Raw genomic sequence first — 15,845 nt, forward strand, 5'->3', positions numbered from 1 at the left:
AATGATGGCCGTTTGCCTCCCCCCCCCCCCAAAAAAAGCTGAGCAGCTTACAGGTTTTCATCCATCAGGCAATTGAACAATGCTAAATGTCACCATGGAATGCAACACTCCAAAATTCTGGCATTCAAAGAGATTCACAGCTGACTCTCCTGGGGAAAATGTCTTTTTTAAAAAAAGTACCCCAAGGTCTGTGAACTAGTCAGCAGAACAAAGTCATGTGACTATCTAGAAATAAAAACAATATGTGCACAGCAGAAATATATATATAAACTACAAATTATCCTAAAATATGTTCCCCCATATCAAATGTTTTCAGTAAGAGACAGAGAGAAGATCATAAAATCACAGGAAATGACATCTCAAAAACAGGAGTTTATTTTTCTTAAGAGCATTTTGCTAACAGCTGGAGAGAGTCCTTATTCAAAAGAGAAATAAGACAAAGAGCTGAACATTGAGATGCATGTCAAGTCACTCCATGGATTCTAAAATATACAGAGAAGAATCTGCCTGAAAACAAAGAAGCCCTGTGGAGGAGAGCAAAAGACTCATGTAACCCAGCATCCTCTTTCCCACAGTATCCAATCAGATGTCTTTAGGAAGCCCACAGGGAGGGCATAAAGGCAACAGCCCTCCTAGCAACTGGTTTTCAGTGGCATTCAGCCACTGATCATGGAGGTCCCATATAGCCATCATGATTCTATGGTGTAGTGTGTGTTCTCTTTCGTTAGAGGCTCTTAAGCTCGGTGTGGCTGGCCACCTATCAAAGAAGCTGTAGCAATGAATTTCCTACATCACAGATTAGATCGTGGATAGCCAAAGTGGTGACCTCTGGATGTTGTTGGACATCATCTCCCCTTGCCCTTGACAATTGCCCATACTGACTGGGGCTGATGGGAGTTGGAGTCCATCACGTCTAGAGGGCACCACACTGGCTACCTACCCCTGGAGTGGATGATTGTTGAGATCCCTTATAAATCTTTGACTCTATGTTCATGCCCTTAACCATAGAAAGGTGCCTTCCATTGTGTGAGAATCATAGAAACATAGAATAGTAGAGTTGGAAGGGGCCTATAAGGCCATCAAGTCCAACCCCCTGCTCCATGCAGGAATCCAAATCAAAGCATTCCCAACAGGTGGCTGTCCAGCTGCTTCTTGAATGCCTCCAGTGAGGAAGAGCCATAGCTCAGCCCAGCCCAGCTTTGCATGCAGAAGTTTCCAGGTTCAATCCCTGGCATCTCCAGGTAGGGCTGGGAATGTCCCCTGCTTGAATCCCTAGGGATCTGCTGCAGTGTGGACAATACTGAGTTGGACCAGTCAGTGTGGACAATACTGAGTTGGACCAGTTGTCTGATTCAGTATAAGGCAGCTTCCTATCTTCCTGTGCCAGACCATTGGTCCATCTAGCTGAGCACTGTCTACTGGTACTGTCGCTCCAGGGCTTCAGATGGGAAACATCCTCATCCCTAACTGGAGATACCAGTGATTGAACTTGGGACCCCCTGTATGCAAAGCATGTACCCTACCATTGAGCTACAACCCTTCCAAACTCCCATAAAAGTTTCAAAGTGGCAGAAAGAGATGGATTTAGAAGAGTGGTGAAATGAAAACGAAAACTAAACAAGCATAGGCAAACAGCCAATCTGTACAGTTGGCATATGAATACTATTAAATGGGGAGGGCAGGTGAATGGCAGAGGGAAGGAGTTCCACAGGTGAAGCATGGAAGTTTAACAGGAACTGTCCTTTGTCACGACTTCATTTCAAATGGGTGAGAGGCTCTAAGCAGGGTGTTTGATGAAAGTCTCAACAGCCAAGCAGGCTCATATTCACTCTCTCCTGTGCCCTGGGCTCCTGCTGGGAGAAAGAGCAGGATATAAATCAAATCAAATAAATAAATAAATATTCTACTCAGGTCTGGCACCAGGGGTCGGCATCATCAGGCATCTGTCAAGACGTTCATCCCAATAAGGAGCCCAGAAGGACACCTTGGATTTTCTGTTCCTCCTCTATGTTGTGGCTGCCTGTTTTCTGCCCTCTATGAGCATGCCAGCCGTGGAAAAAGCAAGGAGAAGCAACAGCCTCTGTCCTTTTCTTCTGGACAGTGGTGTAGTCTGACAAGAGAGGGAGAGAGTGGGTGAAAGGGCAGGGATGACGGTTGCAAGGAGGGAGAAGACAAGTGAATGGGCAGGGATGACAATTCAAAGGAGGGAGAAGGCAAGCAAATGGGTAATGACAACAGTTGCAAGGAGGAAGAAGGTGAGCTGATGGACAGTGACAGCAATGGCAAGGAGAACGTGAACAACTGAATAGTGGCAACAGTGGTATAGAGATGGGCCCACTCAGGCAGGGAATCCACAAATGTAATTTTGTGCAAGTGTCTCCCCCCCAAAAAAAATGTGGAATGAAAACAGACTCTAGTTTACTGGGGCAGGGTCTTCCTGGGTCTGTAATGCCCCTCCAGCCCCAGAATCCAGGAGGAGAACATTAGCAAAAGAAGAGAAACAAAACAGAAGAAAAACAAACAGAAAAATGGGATGCAATTCAGGGAATGTACCTAAAACTAAGCACAACAAAGCATTCGGAGACTCCAAGCTCCTTTTCAAGGTGACATGAATAATAACGATCACAGTTAATAGTCCAAAATGAGAACAGAGTTCTTGGAGCCTCGAAATGTAAGCAGCTACACTTGGCTGGAGTGGAACTCACTCACTAACAACAAAGTCAGAAGGTTCAGTGACTATATTAAAACATTACATCTGCCACAGTCCTTAGAACATATTTGCAAGCCCTTTCATCTATGCTTGCCGGCCCATCTACCTGGCACCCTTGTGATGCCTTTGATGTCAGAGGCACCTTCCTCACAGGTTTCCAGTCAAGGACTTACTCATGATAGCAATGCTCTCCCCACCACCACCACCACCACCACCACCACCAACTGATCGCATCACAAAAAAGAGGCAGGCAGAATTAAGTGCAACTTATAATTAAGACTGGGTGTTTGAAGAGAAACAAAATCTCCATTCTGTGGGATTCACTGACACAACAGTAATTAACATCTCATTAACATCCACCTAATTAAGCAGTTTATGAAAGTGGATACCACCTCCAGCATTGTTCCTCTTCAGTGTCAGTAGATTCAGTTGTGTTTGGCCACCAAAATTAACTCCTTGTTTACTGGGGGAGAACCCCCCCAAAGCCATGCATCAACCCGATTGTTGACCCTTCCCATGCATTCTGTAATAAGGGGACCAGAAATCTGTGTGTATAAGGGGCAAAGTAGATGCTTGGTGGCAGATCTGGCTATGGGGATTTGTTGAAGCAGTTTTGGGAGACTGTGATATGCAGCAGAAGACTGGGTGAGATGTTTAACCCTTCTGATACCTGCCACTTTCCCTCTGCAACCCCCTCCCCAAATTCTTTCCCCTGCAATGCACCAAACACATGGCCAAAACCCCATGTGAGGGTAAAACAGCTGGAGGAAAGCACAGAATTCCAAGAAGGGTGGGAATAAACATTTTCAGCCAGAGGGCTGTATTGCCTAGTGGGCATGATTCTGTGGGGTGCTTGACAGAGGTGGGCAGGATATAAGTCAACAAGTGAGTGGGGGCAGATGCTAAGGTAGAAAGAGCAACAGGTCTGACTTTTACCTTTCTACAGTATGCTCTATTCAAGCCATGCTAAAGTCAAAAATTTCTCTCTCTCTCTCTCTCTCTCTCTCTCTCTCTCTCTCTCTCTCACACACACACACACACACACACACACACACACACACACACACACACACACACACACACACACACACACACACACACACACACACACACACACACACACACACACACACACACCCCTCTGTTCTCAATGCAGCAAGCAAGAGGCATTATCCCAGTTCAAAGGCACATTCTAGGCAGGCAAAAGAACTTAAGGCTGGCTTGGAACAGGACAGTGAGGGGCATAAAAAGAATATATATCCTGTGGAGAGTTTGGAGGGCTGGATACAGAGGCTGGGGGGGCTACATCTGAACATACATAGAGTTGGATGGAACCAGAACATCCCCAATAAACATCTGTCCAAAGTTTGCTTAAATACCTCCAGAGAAGGAGTGTCCACCATCTCCCAAGGACATCCATTCCATTGTCAAATTTCCCCCCTTAGGAAGCTTCTCCTGACATTGAGTCATACTGTGCTTCCCTGCAATTCCACCTGTTGATTCTAGTCCCTGTGGAGAGGCGTGGAGAACAGGATCCAGCCAACAGGGTGGGTCCTCAGTTCCCCTATCTGCCATGGACCACTTTGACTTTTGGGCCAGATAACAAGCCCTGCTTTCCAAGGAATAATTGGGAGTGCACTTTAAGGCTCCCAGTTGTTCCCTTGCAGCCAGTGGAGACTGGTGGCTCTGATGTCAGTGGGGCAAGTGAATCCGCTCAGGGTTTTAGTTCAAACTTTCAAGGTGCTGTTCAAGGTCTTTGAAGGTTCAGCCTAAAACCCAGAACAGATTCACTGCCCCACCAACATCGAAGCCACCTGTCTCCACTGCTTGCAGCTCCATCTCTACCTGCCCTGTCCCTGCTGTCACACAATATCAGGTGGGCACGGCTTGGGGAAATGGCCTCGCCAGATTAGACCTGCAGGCCAGAGATTTTCTACTGCTGCTATGGAGCAATGGCGGACAAGCTGGCACCATATTCTGCATAACAACCCTTCAGCTATTTGGCACTTCATCTTTTCTTCTGCAGGCTTAACATATCCCGCTCTTTCAACCATTCCTCATAGGGCTCCCCCCCCCGACCCTTCACCATCCTCACTGGAGGGCAAAACAAGTAGACAGAGGAAACAAATCAAAAATTGACTCGCTGGCCAAGGGTGGTCAGGGAAACAGCACACCAGAACAGCCCAATTTGTACCATCCACTTTTTGTTTCTTGGCTTTATCTGCACTCAAGGGGATTTTTTTGGGGGGGGGGAGAATACACGCAGCAGCACAGATGGATTGGTTAGCATTATATTAAATTGCGTCCCTAAGGCTCCCTTGGTCACATTTGATATTGATGCAGTTTATTGAGCCTGCTCCAGATCCCTTAATGCAAGGGCATACTGTGATGATTCCCGTTCCTTTATTCATTTGGAAATGGTATCCTCAGCATGTTAGCTTTTCTTCTTCTTTTCTTTTGACCATTAACTGGTTGCTTTGATTATGTTTACATCCACTATACAACCTCATTTATGGTTTCTGCATTTCCCGCTATTTGCCACTTGGAATGTTTGTGTTGTCTTTGTTCTGTTTCTCTGTGGAAAGTATAAAAAAGTGTTCAAATGCCAAAAACAAAATCTACCCTCCCACCAGCTGCTCCTTGTGATGCCCCTGTATTTTGATGACTGTAAATATGGTAAGTGCGGGTTTATTAAGCGATATATGGTAAGTGACTGAGTGAGAGGGGGGGAGTACATGGACTAGAATGCTGCAGAATGCTGTATGATGATTGGCTGAGTGTTTGAATGGCTGAAGGTATAAATGAGAGGATGACAGTTGAGTGGGGGGGGGGAGTTGTTGAGGGTTGGTTGATGAGAGAGATTTTGGAGGAGTTGGTTGGCAGAGTTCTCAGGGAGGCTTGGATTGTATTTGGCTGATATTTAGGCAATGTATATATATGACCAGAAACATAAAGAGGGACACTATATGAAACCATACACTTGTTAAACATACCTTAGATAATCTTGTTATTTCCTGGTGTTTATAAATAAATATTCTATTGGTTTACCAAAAGCCTGATCCTTGGCTGGGGCTTTCACAGACCAGAAGGGTGGGCAGGGTATTTACCAAGGTGGAGAAACAGTATCAAATGGTGGCAGCGGTGAAGAGATAGTGTATCATCAAGTATCCAGGGCAACCCAGGGCTGTATGCTTTATTGGCACAAAGATACAGGGGGGTTGTGGCCTGCAAGTGCACCCAGACACAAAGTAACAATAAGCCAGAAGGGAGACTAAGGCGAAGTCTCTAGCAGTATTGTTTACAGGGAGTGACTGGTGGTGCTGCCTAGCAGTGGGATCTTGTGAGATCTGTGCTAGGGTGAGCTAAAGAAAAAATAAAAACTATGTTTCTCCCTGGTGGTAGCCATGGGTGGGAGCCTGACAGGTGGTGCCAGGGAAGGAACATTACACTCCTCTATTAGGGATGGGTGAGAATTTTGATTCAGTTTGCATTTCAAGACGGATTTGTCAAATTTGCACTTTCTAGGGCAATATGTAAACCGAAACACAGCCATCCTTTGAAATTTGCACTGCTTCAAATTTTGTGATGCAGTTCGCCAACCAAACAACATTTACCAAAATGCATAGGGGAAAGTGTGCATCAAAATGAATATATGAGTGACAATATCATGCAAAAATTCATTACAAGATGGGAAATGGCTTGTAAAAATGGGTACATTAGTTGAAACTCCCTCCAAATATGTGTTTATTAGGAGAAAACCACACAACAATGCTGGAGAATTTTCATGAGGATTTTTTAAATTAAAAAATCACAAATTGCTGCAGAAATAACCCCCACTAAAACCCACACCCTCCCCGCGCAAAGTTGCCACTGTCTGGTTGTAACCCAGGTTCCCAGACATAGAACTAAGACAAGGGGAAGGATCATAGCTCAGTGGGAGAGCAACTGTGCTGCATACACAAGGCGCCAGGTTCAACCCCTGGCAGAATCTCCAGGTATGCTAGGAGAAAGCCCCATCTAAAATGCTGTAGAGCCACTGCCAGTCAGTGTAGGAAATACTGAGCTAGATAGACAATGGTGTCACTCAGTATAAAGCAACTCCCTATCTTCCTAAGCATCCTTTGGAGAACTGAGTGGGCAGCGGCATGGGAGTTACTGTCCTGTGGCTCCTTCCCATGCCACTCCAGTACAATCTGGGTCAAAATGCAATGTGGACAGCAGAGCCAATGTTGCAAGCCTTTCTCATAAAATATCACCTGCTTTGGAGAAGACTGGAATTCAAGGGGGAAAGAACTATGCAACTGAATATTTGGAGCTGCCGTATGAGAGGTCAGAATATCTGCCCATGTAGCCCATGTTGTTGACTCTGACTGGCAGTGGCTCCCTGGGAACTTCAACATCTTCTGTGTCGCGATGCTGGGATCAAATTCCCCATCTTCAGGGAATGAGGTTAAGGACTCTGAGTTAGATGGGGAATTGCATTCAGGGCCAGCCATGGAAGCACATTTTGCAAGGTGAGACCATGGTACCAGAGCCCCTCTGCCCCAAGAATATTATATTGCCATCTTCAGACATAGAGGGCTGCATCGCAGAAACCCCAGTACAACCAGACCCATTCCAGTAAAAGAATGCTGGAGTTGCTTGGGACCTTATAACGGAAGTGGCACCTTTCAGGGAGAGGGGAGCTTGCAATTGGGACAGAACGGTAGCTCCTTCATGAGGCTAGGTCCAAGGTTGGCTGCTGTTGAAGCAGCATCAGAGCTCAGCATCAGGTTTCAAAAGAAAATAGTCTCGCTCCTTCATAGCACATGGTCCCAGAAGAAAACGCAGAATGTGGCCCTCCCATATTTTAGCTTATCCCTGACTATGTATCCATCAGGACTAGGGATGGGTGAGAATTTCAATTCAGTTCACATTTCAAGAAGAATTTATCAAATTCTCAATTTCCGACACAATATGAGATCCAAAACACAGCCATGCTTTGAAATTCGCGTTTATTAGAATTTTGGGGTGCATTTCACCAACTAAAAATTTACAAAAATGCACATATTTATTTATCTATTTATCTATTTATTTATTTATTTATTTATTTATCTTTTGATTTCTATTCCACCCTTCCTCCCAGCAGGAGCCCAGGGCGGGAAAGTGTGCATAAAAATGAATACACGAGTGAAAATAACATGCAAAAAGGCATGAAATGATGAGAAATGGCTTGCAAAGATGATGTCCCTTTCTCAAAACTGCCTACAAAAATGTGTTTATTTGGAGAAATTTGCACTAAAATGGTGGAGAATTTTCATGAGGATTTTTTTTAAAAAAAAATGCACAGATCACTGTAGAAATGTAGAGAACTGAATTTAACATTGGAAAAATGAGAAACTGAGAGAACCGAAACAGATGAATCTTTCCATCCCTAATCAGGACCAAGCCAAGGCACATGGGCTGCCCTTGAATCCAGAGCTGGAATGCTGGGGCCAAATGTGTCCCTCCAAGCCTCTCTGTCTGGCTCTGGGACTTCTCCCCAGACCACACCCCTCACCGGCCCTGCTTTGCATCCCCAAATGTTTTTGCCAGGCTGGAATGTCTCCTTGAAGTCTGATCATGCCTCTTGCTCATCTGGATGGAGGATCAAGAGAGATGTGAGTGTGTCTAGAAATTAGCCTACCTACTGTACAAACAGAATATTTACATTCATTGCTTCATCCACTTTTTACCTCTAGCCCCACCCACCATTGGGATGTGGCCCCTGGAAAGTTGCTCAGAAGGGAAAGTGTTCCCTGTCATAAAGAGTCATATCCATAACCCTATACAAAACCCATTGAGATAGACAGGCTTCATATCTTGATCAACAGCACAGAATGCTTTCCCCTCTAAATGCCAACTTTTTTGTTCGGCTGTTGGGTTAGAAAAGCAAATGAACAAAAAGCCATATCTTTTTTAGTTTATTTTTCCATAAACAGAGGGAAGAAATGCACTCCCGCATTAGTGGTTAATGCTCAGAGTTGAAGTACAACTTTGTAGCAAAATAAAAGGGAGAAATTCATGACACAGCCTTTCATGGAGAAATCAATAAAAAATTACACCTGCCAGTGATACACACACATAATTCCTGCCTGGTTGTGCTTGCTCCTTTTCCTTTTATTGTTCTGTGCAATGGGAGATACAAACATCAGAGGACATCAAATTTGGGTGCACAAGTAGCTATCGTTTCTTGGGATACCACTCCTCCCATGGCTTCCCAATGGCTTGGAGACATGGCTTGGAGACAGTTTACTTAAGTCAGTGGTATATCTAACATGGTACCATGCCAATGGTACTGACCTCCAGCTCCCATCAGCTCCAACCAGAATAGTCAAGAATCAGGGATGATGGGATTTGTAGTCCTGCAACATCTGGGTATCCCTGATTTAAGGGACTGCCTTGCCCCATATGTGCCTAGTCAGTGGCTTCTATCTGTGGAACTTGCATAAGCACCACACATAATGTCCATTCCACAATTGTGAGGAATCCATCCTTTAGTGTAGCAGCACTTGGTCCTTGGGACTACCTGCCTAGTGACATAAGAGCACCCGCCCAGTGCCTGCCATCTTGGACCTTACACTCAGCAAAGGGTGAGTGTTGTGCTGCTTGCCACTGGCTGCTGCTTGGCATTGACCCGTGCCAGTGTCTTCTCATTGGTGACTCCCCATTTGTGGAATGCCCTCCCTTCGGAGGTGTGTCTGTGTCCCTCAGTTTTGACTTTCAGGAGAAATTTAAAAATATTCCTGTTGATCCAGGCATTTGATGGCTGAAAGACATCAGCCATGGCAACCCTAAAATTAACAACTGTGAGGGTCTGCAATTACTTTTAAATGCTTTTAGATGTTCTAGACATTTTAAGATGGTTTTAAACTGTATTTAAAATGTAAAATGTGTTTATTTTACTTTAAATTGTATTTTAACATGTTTATGTTTTATTATTTAATAATAAATAAAATAAAAATTGTTTTGGATGCTTGCTGATTTTTGTTAACTGTATTTTATTTCCAAATCTACTTGTATACTGCTTAGAGAGCTTTTTCTTATCAAGTGGTTTATAAACATTCTAAAGAAATAAATAATGAGAAGGAACCTATCCCACTTAGTGTGCCCCCTTCTAGTCCAATAAGGATCTGTTTCCTGACTCCTAACTGAGCAGAGCAGAGGAAGCTGTCTCAGCTGGTCCACAGGAGAGGAGATACAAGCAAGGCAGCTTTCAGAGAGCGAGCAAACAGAGTGTCATGGCCCCGTCAGAGGACTCATCAGATGAGGATGACTCGGGAGTAACAGCAGCAGACCCAGAAGGAGAAATGGAGGAAACTCCTGAGAACCCAGCTCCTTCTCCCCCTCAGCTGCAGAGCACCCCAGACACAGCTGAAGCCCTTCAGCCAGACGCAGACAGTGAACAGGATACTCCCCCCTCACCTGCAGAACGTAGACAACAGAAGGTCAGGCAGAAGAGGGGCAGGCCTGTCCACTTAAGGCCAAAACGCTGATGGCTCACACCTGCTGACAAACCTGCTCCTTAAAAGTCAAACCTTGGCTTCAGCTTGTTGCTGACTACAACGTCAGGCGTGACCACTGTGTGTCTTCCTATCCCCTGAACCTTGACTTGGACTGATCTCTCTGCAAACTAGACCTGGACCTTCACTGACATCTCTTCTGGATTTCTGGCTTGGCACGTAAGCTTTGAACGGCCTCTGCCCTTATCTTGCTTCCTCCTTGCTAGCCTGGCAGATTTATAGCCAAGCTGCCGGCTGAGGACTTATGGCCTGGCAATTACCAAGGAATCTCCAGCCCTGCCTTGCACCCCCACCGACACTGCTGTCTCAGTGAAGAGCTGACACAGAGTGAGCGAACAGGGAGAGCAAACAGGAGTTTGACAAAAGACTTTGATAGGGGAGGTCAAGGGGAGGTCCCCCCCAAATTACTAATTCTTCTTGTATAGTGCCCCACATACCAGGGAAACTCTCAAGTTTACCCTGACGTAGGACAGGACAAAACACAGGTCACTACAAAACAAGTAGTTAGAAAGAAACAAAAGGTATAAGAGAGTATGAATGGGAAGGATACTCAAGTGGTTGTGACCTGCAAGATGTGTGCCATGTTTGTTTTCTTGCCTGAGAACAACATGGCGTACACGTGCAACAAGTGCAAGCTTGTGGCTCTGTTGGAAGAAAAGGTGAGAGGCCTGGAACAGTGGGTGGCCACACTGAGAACTATAAGAGAAGATGAAGACCAGCCTTTCCCAACCAGTGTGCCTCCAGATGTTGCTGGACCACAATTCCCATCTTTCCTGACCATTGGCAATGCTGGCTGAGGCTGATGGGAGTTGTGGTCCAACAACATCTGGAGGCACACTGGTTGGGAAAGGCTGTCTTAGACAGAATACTGGAACGACAGCAGCAAAGAGAAGTGGAGGTGGAAGAACAGCAGCATGTGGTAGCAGAAGAGGAGACTGCCTTGGGGAGGAACAACAAAGTGGAGGAAACTCCGTGGGAAAGGGTGACAGAAGGAGAAGAGCTAGAAGACACCCTTCACCAGTGGAACTATGGAACTGCTTTCAACCACTCGAGGATGAGACTGGAGGTCAGCCTGTGGTAGAAGAATTACAGGAGACCCTGTGCAACAACGAGCAAGAGGCTGAAGTTCAATCAAGCAGGGGCAATGAAATCACTCCCCACAACAAGAAGAGAATAGTACTAGTAGTGGGAAACTCCCTACTGTGTGGAATCGAAACCCAAATGTGCCGAGAAGATCCGTTGACTCGCCAGGTATGCTGTCTACCACGAGGATGGATTATAGATCTGATGGAAGGGTTGACATCACTCATCAAGCAATGTATGGGGGATAATGGGCTCAAGTTGCAGGCAGCCAGATTTCGACTGGACATCAGGAAAACTTCCTAACTGTTAGAGCCATATGACAATGGAACCAATGACCTAGAGAGGTAGTGGGCTCTCCGACACTGGAGGCATTCAAGAGGCAGCTGGACAGCCATCTGTCGGGAATGCTTTGATTTGGGTTCCTGCATTGAGCAGGGGATTGGACTTGATGTCCTTATAGGCCCCTTCCAACTCTACTATTATATGATTCTATGATCAATAGGAAGCAAAGCTGTTTGATCAGGATGGAGGTCCAATCATATAATTCACAGTAAGAGCAAGGGGGTTAACATGAAATGACTATTGTGCATTCACTTACAAAGCACTGGGATTCTGGCACCTGGTCTGCTGAGGAGGAAAGAGAAGGGATACAGAGCCATCATCCATGGTGCTGAAAAACCTGGCTCCTCTCTCCATCAAGTGTCATCTGGAAGCAGCTATTCCATCAGGCCTCACCACTGGAGAGAAAATAGGGGATACAGAACAGCTCTAGTGGTGCAACTGGGAGACCAGTAAGTTTTGGTGCAACCTCTACTTGAATTTTTCCCATCCTTGATGGTCCTAAAACATCATTGTAACTAATACATTGAATCTGCTTATTTCCTCATCCCTCCCAATCCATTTTCCTTTTGTGTCGTGTCTTTTTAGATCAAAAGCCTGAGGGGAGGGACTATAGTGTGTGTGTAGAGGGGTTGTAAGTTGCTCTGTGAACCTTTTTTGACTGAAGAGTAGAAGAAAAAGATACATGGCAACTACACACATGCAAAATCTCATGCTACACTATGAGCTGAGGAAGAACATCAGTTGCTGAACATTATGAGCTGTGTAAAATCCATATTCTGCATGGGGTAGTTACAAACCTTGCCAACATCATGAGGGATCTGTCTCACTCTTCACCTAAAGACTTCCTTCCAGTCTCATGGGGCATCACACCAAAAGCTTCAATCCAGGAATGTGCCAGTTTTTCTGTCCGAAAGGCAGTGTGATATGATCAAAATAATAAAATTTGGAATGCATGCAACTGAGGCTGCTGATAGCGCTAGGAAAACTCATCCTTTTAGAAACGCCATCCTTCAGCCCCAAACAGCCTGCAAAATAGTGTCCATTCCTGTGACGCGAAGGGATGAGAGCAAGCTCTTCCAGGGCCTGGTGAGTGCTCTGCAAGCTCCGTGCAGCGCTCGCCTTCTTTCGCATTCTCCTTGGGGTTGGTAAAACAGACTGACCTACTTTCTCTGGCATTATCAGGCAGTGCAGGGAGGAGCCCACATGGGGTCTTTTCTAACACATACAAATGTCTTTATACTCACGTTTGGTTTCTGGTTCACCCCCCCTCCCTGGTACTCCCTTTCTCTGACTGAGAGATGGGGAGCAGGAGAAGAAACTGCAGGCATATGGAGAGGAAAGGGAGAAGAATGCACGATGAAACACCAGGGGATGTATGGCAGATATCAATGGCATATTAAATGAAAAACACAGCCCAAAGCCAGACACCTTCTCCCCAGCCACCCCATTTCCAGGAATTATTTTTTTTAAAAAGTACATCCCAGACATGAGGATTTATCGATCACCGTTATCTGTATCTAATCACAGCTGAAGTCCTACAATAAAAAGACAGGCAGCTAGAGGAGAAATGTCTGGCTTTGAAGGTCTCTCTGTTGTTGGAAGTAAACAGACTCTTCTAAGGATAAGTGATGGAACTGGCTAGATGGCACCAGCTATGCCATCTCAATATCCCCTTTTGCCCACTTTTTACCAAGAGTTGAACATTTGGGAACTGTCAATGGTGGGGGATGGGGGCAGGGGGGAGAGGAGGCTTGCTTAGCAAGGATGAATGAACTGGGTCCTGCAGGCTGAGCTACAGGCTTCACAGGTAACATACCCTTTTGTCCAACTGAGTTTCAAAGAGTTCAACACACATGCTCATGCGTGCACACATCCCACACTAGAGACGAGAGAGAAAATTGATTCTGTTTAAAGGCAAACTGACCAAATTAGCATTTTCCAAAACAATGTGCAAACCAAACCACGCCTCTTTGTCTAACTTTACACTTCGCCAACTTTTGCAATGAAGTTCTCCAGACAAGTAGTGCATGCAAAAATGTGTAAAGTGTATTAATCAATGCATATTTTAGTGAAAATAATTTAGCAAAAATGTGTATATTAAGTAAAATGGCACACCAAAAATGTGTATGTTACATGAAATTTGCACGAAAATGCTGATGAATTTTCATGAGGGCTTTTTTAAAAAAATCACAAAGTGATGTAGAAATGTGGAGAACTGAATTTAAGATCGGAAAAAATGAGAAAATGGGAGAACCAAAATGGACAGAAATTTCCATCCCTACCTCCACCATATGCACAAACACACACACACTGCCACATAGCTGTGAAGAGCCTAACCTGACAGGGATCAGAGTAAAAATAAAATGAGGACTGGGGTAGAAAGCCATTCTTCACTAAATTTCCCTAGAGATCTCGCATCCAGGGGAGGGGAATGACAATCATAATGATTATTGTACACAGATTCCCCGTTTGCCAGTACTGTACTAATAGCAGAGAGACAGGAGGTGGGAAGACAGAGGATGGACAAATTGGTCTATTTCTGATCCTTGTCACTTTTGCCCCTGTCCATGCAAATGGGGGAATCTAGGAAGACAAGTGAAACCATTGGTGAAACCATAGCTCAGTATTGTCTACCCTGACTGGGAGCAGTTCTCTAGAGTTGAGGGGTCTCTTCCTACTCTATCAGGTGATGCCAGGGATGGAATCCAGAACCTTTTCAATGCAGACCAGGCTCTACTGATACAGCCCTTCCCACTAAATCTTTACTCATATATCTGTTCCATCCCATTTTGCATTATTTTTTCATTAACTGAAATGTCAGATTTTAATATGGATTTAATATTGATGGTGGGGGCCATCCAACGACACCCTGCTCAGAATAGACACACTGAAATCAGTGGGCTTGTCTAACTTAAGTGGACGTACCCTGAGACTGACTTAGGCTGCAATCCAGTAGACACTTACCTGGGAGTAAGTCCAACTGAATCCAATGGAGCTTACTTCTGGGTAGGCATGTATTGGATTGCAGCCTTAGACAGATATCCCCCTATGTATTTAAATGCTGTGTTTTTCCCCTCCCACAATGCACATTTCTAAATGGAATTCTCTCACAAAATATGCATTTTGATTTCTCTCTCTTTCTCTTTTTTTAAATATGAGAACGATGTCAAAACATTTGGGAAGTGTGAAAGCCAGTGGAGAATCAGATCCGCACTTTAGTCCAATATGTGCGCATCAGGTCAGGACTTTCTAGGATATACAAAGATTTCATTCTCAAGGGGAAACAGTAACAAGTGCAGACATCCCACTCGCAAGTCTTACATTAAAAAAAATCTGGTAAGAACTTTTAATGCAGTAATCTTTTATTTATTTATTTATTATTAAATCCATATATCCCATTCTTCTTCCCATAAGGAGCCCAGGGTGGCAAACAAACAACAAAACACCAAAACCTTATTTAAAAATCTTAAAAAGCAAGCATCTTTTTAAAAAATCACAAAAACAGCATAACAAAACAACTTTTAAACAACATCTTTGAAAACATCTTTCAACATAGATGTGGACTGGGATAATGTATCTACTTATAAGGCTTGTTCAAGTGGAGGGTCTTCAGTAGGCACTGAAAACAAAACAGAGACAGCACCTATTTAATATAAGGGGAGTGAATTCCAAAGGGTATCTGCCACAACACTAAAGGTCTGCTTCCTATTTTTTGTGTGAAGTGGACCTCCTGATGAGATGGTATCTACAGGAGGCTATCACCTGCAGAGTGCAGCAATCAACAGGGTATATAAAGGGTAAGACAAACCTTCAGGAATAGGAATTATACAGCTACGAGGGTGGCTGTATGCTGTAGTCCGCATGGGTTTTTTGCATTCCGCAATGTTAAGTTGAAAATACCCCATGCCATTCTGATGCTTCCCATAAGCTCATTTCAAAACAAACCCTTACAAAACTTATAGTCCTGAACTCAGAAACGCTCGCTTAACAACCCTCTAAATTTTCATGGCGATACACAAAACAGTCAGAGAAAACTGAGAGTTCAAAGTTTAAAAAGAGAAGAAAAAAACAGAACCCTTTTGGACTTTTTTTCTGTCATTCTCGTAATCTGTAGAAATTCATTAAAAATCAGCCATTTTTGCAGAGTACCTGTAATCCTATTACTGACC

The 15,845-nt window shown here is 44.5% G+C and overlaps 1 protein-coding gene across 10 annotated transcripts in view; it reads right to left on the reverse strand.

Moving 5' to 3' along the window:
- LINGO1 (leucine rich repeat and Ig domain containing 1) overlaps positions 1-15,845 on the reverse strand; it is a 1,021,808-nt gene that overhangs the window by 763,594 nt on the left and 242,369 nt on the right. For 3 of the 10 annotated variants that reach the window (XR_009758985.1, XR_009758982.1, XR_009758983.1), the window contains one exon: positions 15,077-15,295. The exons of the other annotated variants lie outside the window; for them this stretch is intronic. The gene's annotated coding sequence lies outside the window, so the exon portion shown is untranslated. Of the gene's footprint in view, positions 1-15,076; positions 15,296-15,845 lie in introns of those variants that run through there. 10 annotated transcript variants of the gene reach the window in all.

Source organism: Rhineura floridana, chromosome 14 (assembly GCF_030035675.1).
Source record: "Rhineura floridana isolate rRhiFlo1 chromosome 14, rRhiFlo1.hap2, whole genome shotgun sequence".
NCBI classification, from domain to species: Eukaryota; Metazoa; Chordata; class Lepidosauria; order Squamata; family Rhineuridae; genus Rhineura; species Rhineura floridana.